General features: G+C 36.3%; 1 protein-coding gene across 1 annotated transcript in view; it reads left to right on the forward strand.

Annotated features, from left to right (window-relative positions):
• The first annotated feature begins 3058 nt into the window (after positions 1-3058).
• The window catches only part of LOC145012552 (serine/threonine-protein kinase PBS1-like), a 38276-nt gene continuing 26112 nt past the window's right edge, over positions 3059-15222 (forward strand). Inside the window, exon 1 of the mRNA XM_078971350.1 lies at positions 3059-3231. The gene's annotated coding sequence lies outside the window, so the exon portion shown is untranslated. The remainder of the gene's footprint in view (positions 3232-15222) is intronic.

Consider the following 15222-nt stretch of genomic DNA (forward strand, 5'->3'; position numbering starts at 1 on the left):
ATATTATAATTTTTTATATAATATTACTTTCAACTATTCTTATTGTAAACTATTTTTAAGCTGCTTATTTGAAAACTGTTAATGATTATAAATAAATAATTTCATGATTTTTTTTTGTTAATATAGGATTACAATTAGGTTTAACACTATAATTTATAACTTTTAACTATTTATAAAATAGTATCTCGTTTTTTTTTTCAAGTTTAATTGAAATTGACTTAAGTTAACCGTTTAACATTATCTTGAAATTAATAATTTAACTATTTTGCATAAAATAAAAAATTATACAAAAGTTGTAACTTTAGAATGACAATTGCTCACATACGACAATATATCTAAACTAAGAGGTTAATTATAATATGTAAAAAGTTAAAATCATAATTTTATAAATAAAAGTAAAATATGATATTTTAATATTGTAGTTTAGTTAATTTATGATTAGAATTTAATTTTTACATTAATTTAACATTATTAACCAATTTATAATAATTATTAAAAAAAATTGAAAAGTCATGAAAGTTTCAAATACATGTGATACAAGTAAAAATGTCTCTTTTGTGAGTATATATAAATATAGATAGATATATAAATATAGATAAATAGTTTGATGACATGTTGTAACAAACTATTTAAAAATACAATTTATTTAACTAATTTAGATTTATTTTATTAAATACCATAAATATCAATTAATTACTATACTTTAAAAAAACCATTCAGTTATAATAATTTAACCATAATAACTTTTGAAAAGTTGTAATATTATGAAGGACTTTCAATTCAGTTAAATACGTGGTTTAATTTAAATAATTATACCAACCAATATGGTATTAGCATTATGACAATGATTAAACTTATAGTTTTTCTAATTATTTAACTATAACAATAGTTAAAATAATACTAAACAAAAAATAACATATGAAATTACTTATGTAAAATCTACATGTAGAAATTATTGAAATAAAATTGTTCAGGATATATATATATATATATATATATATATATATATATATATATATATATATATATATATATATATATATATATATATATATATATATATATATAGGTTTAGGTTTTATGGAAAACAAAAAACCCTAAAAAAAAACCTAAAAATCATAAAAATGCATAAAAAAAATACTTAGAGATCACAAAACTTTTTTTTGAATTTTTTTATAAAAAATCGCAGCTTTTTATAAAAATTCGCTGAAAAAAAAAATAATATATATATTTTTTTGTAAAAAAAAAAGTTTTTTTTACAAATTTTTTTCAGCGATTTTTTCTTAAAAAATGTCAAAAAAAAGTTTTGTGATCTCTAGGTATTTTTTTTTATGCATTTTTATGATTTTTAGGGTTTTTTTAGGGTTTTTTTGTTTTTCAAATAACCTTTCAGTATATATATATATATATATATATATATATATATATATATATATATATATATATATATATATATATATATATATATATATATATATATATTGAAGTCATAACAATTTGAATTTTATTTTATAAATTGCATTCAATAAAAAGAACTACTACAAATTTTCAATTTTGAACATTATAATAGATGTCTAATTTTTTTTAGGGAGAATTTCATATATGCCTTTCTTAAACATCAAAATATCATATTTACCCAACTTAATTTCTAAATATCATATTTACCCTTCATAAAATTTATAAATATCATATTTACCATTCCTAAAATTCGAAAATATCATATATGTCCTTTTTAAACATCAAAATATCATATATGCCCTTCTTAAATATCAAAATATCGTATATGCACTTTTTAAACATCAAATATCAATGGTAATATCTAAAATATCGTTCATCTACAACAAAAAAACTAAACAATCAAAATATAGATTCCATAGAGATGATTGAAGATGAATATTTATGTTTGTCAAGAGGACTGACATTCAACGATTTAGAAGTTCACATTCTATTATCATAGACGTAAGGATAATATTGTTAAATTTTTTAATTATTATAGTAATTTTAAGTTTTAAAAAATGATTATAAAATATTAAAAACATTATAAAAAAGGATTTGGGCAAATATGATATTTTGAAGGTTTATGAAGGGTAAATATGATATTAAGAAATTAAGCTGGGCAAATATGATATTTTGAGGTTTAAGAGGGGCATATATGAAATTCTCCCTTTTTTTTATATGGTTCAAAATAATAAAAATATTATATAGTAAAAGAAATTATTTTTCCACACTTATTGACAATTAGTTTATTTATAACAATGTATATTTTCTAATTCGAATTTCAACAACATTACAACTAATTTATTGAAATTCAAATTAAAATTCTGCACACCAATGTACAAAGCGTAAAACATATATGTATTATTTTGAATAACACATAGTCTTTTAGTATTTTTTAACTATGTAATTTATTTGACGCGCAACATGATAGAATTCGTTTAATTTTAAGTATCCGAACGACTATCTAATAAAGCTTATTTATTTATTATTTATTGATTATATAATTTTCAAAAAATTGTGCATATAAAATTTGTTTTCTTTGTTTTATTAGGCTTTTAGATATGTAAATACTAACGTAAACGTATAATGTATTATTGTTTCGAGTTTTACCTATGCATGATGAGCTTTGGGGCGTGTTTGACGACGTAGGTGTGGTTCAATTATTGTACAGACTAGAGGTGCACAAACACCCGTTTTAAATCAGTTCCGGTTAAAAAAAAACCTTTTTTTTTTAGAAAACCGGTTATAGGTTTTGGTTTTGGAAATTTTGTAAAGAATTGTTTTTTTTTCGGTTTAAAAACCGGTTCGGTTCGGTGTTTTTAGAAAAGCCAGTAAAAAACCGACAAAAAAACCAGCAAAAAACCCGGTTTTCAATTAATAAAAAAAATCGGTCCCTTACCAGCGGTTCGGTTTTATAAAAACCGGTTTTCAAATAACTGGTTCGGTTTTTTTTTTTCCCGATAGATTTAAAAAAAAGAACAGTTCTGAATGTGAATCCTTTAGTACAAACTTTGTATATAAGGTTCGGTGCAATTATTTTAAAGACTGCATCATAGAAAATTTCTATCACTTACTTTCTCTTCAATTATTGTACTACTCTCCTGCAGCTTCATGTAAATCCTATCAATTTTCTATCACTTTTTTTCTTTTTTCATTACCGCTCTTTACATTTTTATCTTCATTCATCAATTCGGATCACCACCAATCATCCTCAAAAGCTTCAAATCTGATCAGGTTAGTTTTGGTTTCTGTTCTACTCTTGTTATGGATGTGAATTACTGAATGTATTTCATTAAGGGATCTGCTTTTAATTAGTTTTTATTTTTTTTGTGGAAATTGATTTTTACTTCTTAGAGCAACTCAACTTCCGAAATTTAAGTATTAAGCCTTGCGTTTTTGAGCGCTATATTTTGGGTTTTAGCTATTTTTTTTTTTATTGATTTATCAAGTCTACTCTACTTCCTTTATAAATGAAATCATATTTGAAATTTCCATAGTTCTGATATTCTTCTAAAATTAGCACAACATGCTTTTAGAGTTTTGGTTCCAAAAAGCTTTTGATAGTTTTATACGACTATAACTTTTAATCTGTAACCCAATATGGTTCTGATTAAAGTTTTAAATTCATGAAAAATGTTTTTCACTCACAAATCTACTGTGAACTCTTTGGGAGGACTAAAGTTATATGAATCCATGAAAAGCGTTTCTCGAATATGAACCCTTAACATATCCTCTTCCATTTTATTCCTATAATTTAACTTTAAGAACCAACGTCAGCGGTGGATGCGCTTAAAATGGAACTACTGCTGTGTTAGAAAAGAGGGTAGAAACAAATAATGATTATCATTGGATTCTTCAAGGATTTTGTTAGTTTGCTTTCCTAATCTATATTTCTCTACTCTGGGTTACGAACTCACCTAGGATAGTCCTTAAAAGATCCATCGATTTTCTAGGCACATAATATCAATCAAGAACTAGAGAGAATTTAGTGTGTAAAATTCGTCTGGTTCAAAAACAATAGAGAAAACAATGTATCTCCACATTCGATCTTAAGTGCATTTGGATAAGACAATTTAGGGTTGAAAACCATACATAATTACATTAGAACCCCACATTTGATGTTAATGCATTTGGTATTGGATCCCCACAAGGGGAAGTCATACCGGGATCAATATAGACTAATATAAGTGTGCACTCCGCACTTCTGATCTTGTATTAATACTAAAATATATTCCCTTTTTAAAACATAAAGTGTATAACCCTCAATAGTCTAGGGGGTTATATTGTAAATATGTATGTTGCAATCAAGTGTATAACCCTCAATAGTCTAGGGGGTTATACTGTAAATATGTATGTCGATTTGCAATCAAACGATTGCAACTCAATTATGTAACCGTCTCCCTTGAGCAATAGGGCCTTTGCCCGTATGAAATAAACAAGCGAAGTTTGAGTGTTTAAGATTTAAGTTGAATCTCAAAGTTTTTCCTATGTTGAAATAGTTGTTTTATTTCTAAAAAGCAGAGCCCTATCCAAACATACCCAAGATTATCTATATAATCATTCTTATAATTTAAACAACCCATCCCGACGCATCATTCAGGTATAATCATATCCTAATTTTTTCTATTAATTCCGTTATGTTTTTAAAATTGGTATTAGAGCAAAGTTTTGTTCTTATCATTATGAATATTCATACGTTCGTTGATAAGAAAAAAAAAATTCATTATGCATTATTATAAATGTTATTACATTCATGTATATCATTTGTCATATTTATCATAAAAATTATAATAGTCATAATAAACTCTACTATCATTATCATTTTTAAAACTAAATTTTTTTATCATAACTTTAATCTAAAACATAGTTAAATTATTGTTTTTATAGAATTATAATCATGAGTTTTTCAAGTTTAAATATTAATAAACAAGAATTAATTTTTTTTTTCGTAAAACACTAAACAATCTAAGAAATTTCTTTTAGAATTAAAAATAGATTCTAAGATATCAATAATCAATTGCATATCTAACATTGAAGCAATACATATAATAGATAATAGTATAAATTGGAAACAAGAACAAATAAAAAAAATCTTGAAGATAAGATAATGAGATTAATTTGTTAAATATGTCTCAAAAAATAGAAAGATCACTAATAGTAACTACTTCGTTAGTAAAAAGAAACTAAAGATTTCTGTAACGATCCAATTTTCACGTTAAAAAAATTCGTTTTTTAAAACATTACTTTAGAAAACGTTAATAATTAAAAACATTGTTTGATCAAACCATATCACAACGTAAACCATGTCTAAAAGGCAAATCATACAACCAATCAAAATATCAGAGTATAAATCCTAGAGAAATCTAATAGATGCGGAAACCAGTGTGTTTGCATGATGTGCCGCTACCGCGCCAGCTCCTTTCCCTTCGATGAAGAGGTACCTGAAACCAAAACTGTAAACTGTAAGCACAAAGCTTAGTGAGTTCCCCCATTGTACCACATACCATATAATCACATAACATACATAAATTGTCAGGCATATCTGTGTGCCCGACCTACCCCTTCGGTCCTTTCGATCGGATATTGCCTAGCATATCTGGGTGCTGGCCTCCCCTTCAATCCTCTCGACCGGATACTGCCTAACATATCTGGGTGTTGGCCTCCCTTCGGTCCTGTCGACCGGGTACTACCTAGCATATCTGGGTGCTGGCCTCCCCTTCTGTCCTGTCGACCGGATACTGCCTAGCATATCTGGGTGCTGGCCTCCCCTTCGGTCTTGTCGACCGGATACTGGGGACTATTTCACCCCTCTACTACCACTACTACCACATAACATGTATTTCATAATCATATTCTATCTAGCATGAGTGGGTATGACTACCCCTTCGGCCCTGTCGACCGGTGATCTTGGGGACTATCTCCCCTACAACTACTAACATATACATATCATACTAGCACATAACATATCAGGTAATAGCAAGCCTAGATGATATCACAAAGATAATCATCTAACATACGACTCCTACTGGTGGGTCGGCATTGTGGCCTTAGACCCACCGCTATTGGAAGCTGCTGATCTGTGTGGGAATAGTCTGTCTGCTGCTGCTGCTGCTCCGAAAATCCTCCAGCTGTAATTCCCACCAAACACTTAGTCAAATACTGCTAACTGCCCTTTGGGTAAAATGACCATTTTACCCCTAATCATGCCCTAAGTTAAAGTCAGAGTCAACTTTCAGTTGACCCGACTCGCCGAGTTGGCTCGCCAACTCGCCGAGTTCCTATCCAATCGACTGACCTGGATTCTGTTTCTACTCGTCGAGTTAGGCGTTGACTCGACGAGTTCTCCTTCCAAACTAATGTTCAAGTCCTTCATCCTACTCGCCGAGTTGTATGAACAACTCGCCGAGTTCATCTTCATCCGATGAACAATTTATACTGTGACTCGCCGAGTTGTATGAACAACTCGCCGAGTCTGTTCTTGATTCTAAGAAGATTGCCTTGAACTTGCCGAGTCTAGGCATCGACTCGCCGAGTTCCCTTATGGGTGAGTTTTGGCTTCCAACTCACCGAGTCCACCCTGGACTCACTACACAACTCGGCACAACGAAAAAGGGGACAACTCGGAGACTCGCGACTACACTCGCCGAGTCTGCTTCATGCAAGAGCCATAAACGCGATTTTGCTCGAATCCAGTCCATGCCATTCATAGATCTGGGTTCCTAGAGCATGAATAACACGTAAAGTTTCCAACTTTACGTGTAAATATCCATCCATGAGGGTTTTAGGGTTCAAAATGCACCAAAAGAGTAGATCTAAGGTCTTCATGCAATATGGGTCCATAAAGGCAGTAGATCTGAGCTCCTGGAGCTCCACCATGCCTAGATCTAGAGGTTACTCAGCTTATTACGAACCCCCAAACATACACAAGCTTGGAAATGGTTCAAGAAAGACTTTAATGGAGCTATAAGGGACTATAAGCATGAAAACAAGGGGAAAATCGAGTCATACCTTAGGGAACACACTGAGATAGCTCAAAGATGCTTGACCTGCTCTTTTTCTTCTTGATCTACTCTTTTTCCCACTCTAAAACTTCAAGAGAGCACACCAAATGCTTCAAACTCACAAAGAAACAACTTTTGAACAAGGTATAGAGCTCTGAGGGTGAATGGGGGTGAGATTGGGGCGGAACGAGAGTTTAAATAGGGTGCAAACCCCTAAAACTTAGGGTTTCATCCAACAACGGTGACTCGCCGAGTCCAGGATACGGACTCGCCTGTCGCCAACTTAAAACGTGTCCTGAGTCCCGGCTCTACTCGGCGAGTTGGACCTATGACTGCCGAGTCCAAGGCTAAAAATGGAAAATACTCAAATAAGATTTACATACCAGGAACCAGGTGCTACAAATCTCCCCCACTTATTTTAGACTTCGTCCTCGAAGTCTGTTGCTCGATCCTGAAACAGCTCGGGGTAATGCTCCATCATCTTTTCGACCGGCTCCCAAGTCCATTCCGAGCCCTTGCGGTGCTGCCATTGCACCTTCACTAGCTCCACCCTCTTGTTCCTCAAATCCTTCGACTTCCGGTCGAGGATTGCGACTGGGCGCTCAATGTAATTCAGGCTGTCATCAACCTGTATATCCTCTAACGGCACTACTGCTGAATCATCCACTAAGCACTTCCGCAGCTGAGAAACATGGAAAGTGCTGTGGATCTGGCTGAGCTCGACAGGCAGATCTAGCCTATACGCCACCTTGCCCACCCGGGCTACAACCCTGAACGGTCCGATAAATCTCGAGCCCAACTTGCCCCGCTTCCTGAATCGAATGACGCCTTTCCAAGGCGACACCTTCAGGAGAACCATATCCCCGACTTGGAACTCCAAGTCGGATCGACGCTTGTCGGCGTAACTTTTCAGCCGACTCTGAGCAGTCTGAAGCCTGCTCCGAACCTGCTGGATCCTCTCTGTCGTCTTGAGCACCACCTCGGTGCTCCCCATGACCCTCTGGCCAAGTTCACCCCAGCATATCGGGGTCCTGCACCTCCGTCCGTACAACATCTCGAATGGGGGTCGGTCAATACTCACGTGGTAGTTGTTATTGTATGAGAACTCGACCAAGGGAAGATAAGTATCCCAGCTACCACCGAAATCTAACACACATGCACGCAACATATCCTCCAAAGTCTGGATGGTCCGCTCGCTCTGACCATCCGTCTGCGGGTGGAAGGCGGTGCTAAAATGCAAATGAGTGCCCAACTCGTCATGAAATCTCTTCCAAAACTTGGAAGTAAAACGCACATCCCTGTCTGAGATAATCGATACTAGCACCCCGTGTCGCGCCACGATCTCCCTGATATAGATGTCGGCCAATTTCTCGGCCGATATACTCTCCTGAATTGGAATAAAGTGAGCACTCTTGGTCAATCGATCCACGATGACCCAAATCGAATCTACTCCACGTGTGGTCCTGGGAAGCTTCGTGATAAAATCCATTGTGATATCTTCCCATTTCCACAACGGGATGTCCAACGGCTGCATCTTTCCATGCGGTCTCTGATGTTCGGCCTTGACCTTCCTGCAGTTCAAGCACCGCTCGACGTACCGTGTCACATCCCTCTTCATGCAAGGCCACCAATGATCCGGACGAAGATCCCTATACATCTTCATCGCCCCGGGATGAATAGAGAATCGGGACTTGTGCGCCTCCTCCATCAAAATCTGGCGCACACCTCTGTGATACGGTACCCACACTCTATGGTGTAGTGTCAATAGTCCTCGGCCATCATAATCGAAGGAGGGAACCTGACCCACCACACGCTCGCTCTTCTGATGTTCCTCCTTGATAGCCTCCTCTTGAGCCTCCCGAATCTGCTCCAACAGGGGAGTCACTACGGTCATCCTCATGCAAATATCCCTGATCGGTGCCGCCTTGCGGCTAAGCGCATCGGCCACCACGTTGGCCTTTCCCGGGTGGTAAAGGATCTCACAATCATAATCCTTCACCACGTCCAACCACTGATGCTGCCTCATGTTCAGATTCGGCTGATCCATAAGGTACCTCAAACACTTGTGGTCCGTGTAGATTGTACATCGAACCCCGTAGAGGTAATGCTGCCAAATCTTGAGGGCAAAAACCACCACCCCCAATTCTAGATCATGCGTCGGGTAGTTCGCCTCGTGAGGCTTGAGCTGCCTCGAAGCATAGGCAATGACATGCCCCCTTTGCATCAGTACCGCGCCCAACCCTGAAATGGATGCGTCACAATAAACCACAAAATCCTCTACGCCCTCTGGCAGGGCTAAGATCGGCGCCTCGCACAATATCTGTCTCAGTGTCTCAAACGTAGCCTGCTGCTCGGGTTCCCACATAAAGACCACGACTTTCTTCGTCAACCGTGTCAGGGGTACAACTATCTTGGAGAAATCCTGAATGAACCTCCGATAATAGCCTGCCAATCCTAGGAAACTCCGAATCTCAGATGGAGACTTCGGAACCTCCCATCTCATCGCGGCCTCGACCTTGGCCGGATCGACCAGAATCCCGTTCTGGTTGACAAGGTGTCCGAGAAATTGCACCTCGCGTAACCAAAACTCACACTTGGAGAACTTGGCATACAAGCTCTCCCTCCTCAGGGTCTCCAATACCTCTCTCAAATGCTCCTCATGCTCTTCCTGCGTCTTGGAATAAACCAAGATGTCATCGATAAAGACTATCACAGACCGATCCAGCATCGGTCTGCATACGCGGTTCATGAGGTCCATGAACGCGGCAGGAGCATTGGTGAGCCCAAACGACATCACCACGAACTCATAATGGCCATAACGCGTCCGAAACACGGTCTTCTGCGCATCCTCCTCTCTGAACCTCATCTGATGATAACCCAAACGCAAATCGATCTTGGAAAACCAAGACGCTCCCTGAAGCTGGTCAAAGAGATCATCAATCCTCGGGAGTGGGTATCGGTTCTTCACCGTTACCTTGTTCAGCTACCGGTAATCTATACACATCCGATGCGACCCATACGTCTTTTTCACGAACAGAATCGGGGCTCCCCAGGGTGAACTACTCGGACGAATAAATCCCTTGTCTAGCAGCTCCTGCAGCTGCGCAGACAACTCCTGCATCTCGGGAGGAGTCAACCGATACGGTGCCTTGGATATTGTAGCCGCACCAGGAACGAGGTTAATCCTAAACTCCACCTGTCGCTTCGGAGGTATCCCAGGAAGCTCCTCTGGGAAAACATATGCGAAATCTCGCACCACCGGAACCTCGCTCACTGTCGCCTTATCCGCCTCCCGGGTATCCATCACGTACGCGACATATCCTGCGCATCCCTGCTGAAGGTAGCGTCTAGCCCTCGCTGCTGAACATACTGCGGGTCCACACTGTGGCCTATCGCCATGAATCACTAACTCTCCCCCACCTGGGGTCCTGACTCGCACTAGCTGCTGCGCGCAATCTTTCACCGCCCCATTGGGGCTCAACCAATCCATGCCTATAATCACCTTGTTCCTACGCAACGGAATGGGAACCAAGTCCACTGGATAACGCTCCTCAAATAACCTCAAAACACAATCCCTGAACACTGCTGATGCTCGCACCGACCGTGTTGGGTTTTGGTATAATACAACATCCTATGGTGCACATACAACCCTAAATACCTTGGGTCTATGTTTTCACTAATTATACATGCAAATGGTTTCCAAGGCATTAAACCTATAACTAGCATGCATTTGACAAAAACCATATAATATACTAGTTAGGGAAACATACCTTTTATGTGGCTTGAAGTCTTGATGTATTTGGCCTTAAGAGCTTAGCACCAATAGTATGAAATGCCTCAAATGGAATCACAACACACCTAGAACAAAGGTGGCTCTTGAGAGAGAATTCCATGCACCAAAACACCTCCATATTTCTCTAAGAAAAGAAGTGGTGATTTTAGCTATGGAGTAACCTATTTATATGTAGGATTCCAAGGGTTATGGGTATCACCCATAATCCATACCCATGGGTTTTATGATCCATGGTTCATGTGGCCCAACTCTTTATGTATCCGTACATAAAATTGGTCCAACATGGATCATAAGCCCAACACATATAAATATAACTAATTATCACAATTAGTCCCCATAGATTTAATTAGTCTCTTTTGACCACTAAATTAATTCCAAATTAATTCTTGATCAATACTAATTAAAACATATGATTTCATATTAATATATTATAACTTATAATATATTAATAAACCATAAATAACCTTCTCTCAAAAGTCCATCCTAACAAATTGTCCTGATGATATGCAACCCAAATGGACCATGCTACTCTCGGGTCAAGTACATACCAATAATAGTTATGGGCTTAGACATCTAATCCAATAGTCTCCCACTTGGATAAGTCTAAAACTATTATTGCAAGTACGACTTCATAACCCGACTAGCAATCGTAGCTCTTAAAGCCGCTGTCGAACTCTGAACAAATCAATGACGCGTCCATTAGATAAGGGATCATATATTCCTCCATTCTAGATATCATATGGACTGAGACATGGATTATAATCATTCTCTCTGTCCATTTGTTGTTTCCCGATTTCCGATTTATGACAACTGACTAATTGAACAAATCAAATCAATCTTGGCCCGGCCGAGCACTTCCATTTGTCATCATCAAATCATCGAGGGGCCCACAGATATCGCTTTTATCCCGAAGGTAAAAGGAATGGATAAACTTCGACTCATATGGCTTGTTCTACTACTTGTTGAATCATACACAAAGACACGTTTTATAGCACCGAGTTACCAAATGCGGTTTCGTGCAATCAATGTACAACCAACTCATAGTAACAACACATATCTCTAGGTTTGAAGAATATAAGATATTATCGTCTCATGATCACTCGTGATAAAATCCATGAAGTGATTCCAATGAGCGCGGGTTGAATCCAATACTCAGAACTTATGAGCACTCATGAGTGTTGTAGCCATTTGTCCAATACCTTAGACCTCTACAAGCCAACCCATGACAGTCTTAATTCATATATACTTCCAACATATGACCGACTGTGGATGGTTTGAATAACTTAGTCATTCTAGAAGAATGACCTAGCTTATTCGGGAAGTCAAAACATGCAAAGTGAAACACAATAATAATTGAATCCAATATGGTATCAAAACCTATGAACATAAATAAAACTCCTTTTTATTTATTACCATATGATTACACATTATTCATTGTATAGTGTTTCAGCTATCAACATTATTCTTGAATTTAAAACAATAGTTGTCCCATGCTCCAAGCATGCACACTATGTTTTCTAAACACTAGTCATGCCATAAACCAAGTATGCATACTATGTTTGTCTATGATCTTTATTTTGTGAACTAGATCCATTGAGCATAACTTCAATGATTCTCTTTTCACACTCCCAAATCCTTACTGTAAATACAAGAATTCCAAATTCATGTCATTTACTGAAATCTATTAGATTCCCAACTTATATGCATTGATCCTCTTGTAATGATTATGCACAAATTCATAAAGACTTGACAACAATCATTACAGAGCATTCCAAAGGAGATCAGCTCCTTAGAAACATCCTTCTTGCATTAAGTTTCCTAACCTTAAACAGATTGAAAATTCTAACTTTGAAACATTTCCAGATTCCATTTTGACTATCACTTCTGAACAAGAGTTGTCTCCTTATAGATTATGTCAATATGGTCCTTCCAGAATTATCACAATACTTCCAACTGTCCTTGAGCAACCAATCTTTGGTAAACCTTAGATTGTCCTCGACAATTGTTTAATTCTTTTAGTCATATCCAGTTCTAAACCTTTTCTCTTCTTAATGCCCCAGGCATTTGGAAAATTTTTAGAAAGGATGAATATAGCACATGTAATCGATCCTATATCCGAAGCATATGGGACACAATTCATGATGTCTCACATAAAGACTAAACCAGTCTGTTGCCATAATATTTCCATTTCAATTTGCCAAGTTCTCATAATTCAGATTATAAAAGGGATGCCGTAATCATAATCGAATTTTAGAATGCAAATAATGGACCCATATAAAGAATTTCCTTATGTTGAGCCATTCCAACATGAATTCATATATATATCCTTGACTAAATGATTAAAACCTCACGATCTAAGCTTATAGATTTGAGATGAAGTATAATTTCCTCTCCCTTAATTAACATTGCTAACTTGCAATCTTTATCATAATTATCATGCTCCCACTAACATGATGATTATTAGCATAACACTTATGCTCCCACTAGCTTTGACATGTACTCAGAAATCAGTTGGACTTCTAGAAATCAATACTTTATTGACTTTCTTACCAAAGTTCAGATTTCTGATACTGGATTGTTTTGATAGAACTTTATCAAAATCATACACCTTCCCTTAGATAGCACACTTGTGTGTCTAAACAATTATGAAGAGGGATGCCGTAATCATAATGGTTAGACCTTTTTTCCACTTCTCACAAGTCCAGGTTAGTGTGCCGGTAAACCACACACGCTCCACTAACGACTTTGAGAATGCAAATATCACAATTGCTATCTATCTAAAATCTACTTAGTGAAAGTGTTTCCTCACCATCATTTTCATGAATCGGAGAGAAACCTTATGAAACCTAGATTCAATGGTGTGTGTGTTCTTATCCACGTGAATTGTCAAAACCATAGTCATAAGACAAGGATAATGACAAATCCGAACTCATATGGACTGAACTCAATCTTAACTTCTTGCCACCTGGCAGCTCAAGGGCCTGCCATTGCTTCCAAGTTGTTGTGCAACACATTGAGAACTCTAAGAACTCATATGCAAAGCCAACTTTAACTGGAATGGGCACAAAATATGTCAACACGATAGGTCATAAACCTCAAGTTGTGTGCTAGTGAGGAACTTTAGGTTTCATTCTTGATTAGTTCTTGAGACTTTCAAGACCTTTAAGACTCCCACTATCCTCTTGACCTATAAGACTCCCTTGTCAAACATCCAAGAGATCGTGCGGATTCTAATCAAGACAAACACTTCACACAATTGGCCTTAGTTGGTCTTTGTTTTATCCAAAACATCACAACTTACCAATTTCAAATGTACAAGAGTAGAAAACTTTTACTCTTACATTTGATAAGTGTTTTTAAACCTTCTTAAAGACGTGTCACTCAAATTATAATCTTGGAGTATGACTCTAAGACTTGTATTGGAACGAAGTATGACTCATCTTCTTGATTTAACCATTTCAACAATTCAAGATCCCTTCTTCTTAGTCATAAGAATGCACTAAGACTTCCTTAGAGAACTAATTTTGATATGGTTTGTTAATCATTAAGATGATCACAAAACTGATATTAAAGTACTCTCCCATCTTTTCAGATTTGAGAAACTTTTATCCTTCTGTCTAATTTGATTCTTCTTATTCGCTCTGCTATGCATCGAAACCTTTTCCAATGTCTCAGAGTTACACTTAAGCTTGTCAGTATAATCATATTTACTGAGCTTTAGTAAACTATGACGAATAGCCTTACATCTTTTGTGGTGGACTTAATCAGTGCACATGACTATGTACTCGATCCCTTAGTCCATTACTTGACTCACACATCCATGTGAACAAGTAATTAGTCTTAATTTTCCAAAACTTGAAAGTTCTCATTCATCATGCTATACAACTTGCATGATTCCAAGTCCCGGTCCAATTGAGACTTTGGATGATGAGAATCTTTCCTTATTTGGTAAATTTAGACATTACCACAAATGAAGGAATCAATTTCATATTTCCACTCTTGCTATTAATGGAATTATATAAGCAACAATTTTTCCTCAAATGCCATTGTAAGGATATTTTAAAATAACTAAAATCAAAAATTTTCTTATATTTTAAAACTATGCGGAAAAACTTATCCTTACAATCCACATGAAAACCTTGTTGTTATCTATTCCTAAGCAACATCTCATAACTCCTAAGAATTAGCTCAAGAATCCGATTTTGAAACTGCGCAATAGAAATCCATCTATGCTATCAAATTCAGCATATTCTTTCTTTAAGTTCCTTCACTTTTCTTTGATTCTTAAAACATTAACATGTGACCTAGTCACATCATGTAATAAGAATTTCAGAATAGAAACTTAGCAGAGTTAGATAGTGGACTTTACCTGAAGTAGAGTCAAACTTATTGACTTTAACATCCTTAGGTAAACTTGGCAGCTTCGCAACT

This window comes from Lactuca saligna, chromosome 8 (genome assembly GCF_052625555.1).
Source record: "Lactuca saligna cultivar CGN05327 chromosome 8, ASM5262555v1, whole genome shotgun sequence".
Lineage (NCBI taxonomy): Eukaryota > Viridiplantae > Streptophyta > Magnoliopsida > Asterales > Asteraceae > Lactuca > Lactuca saligna.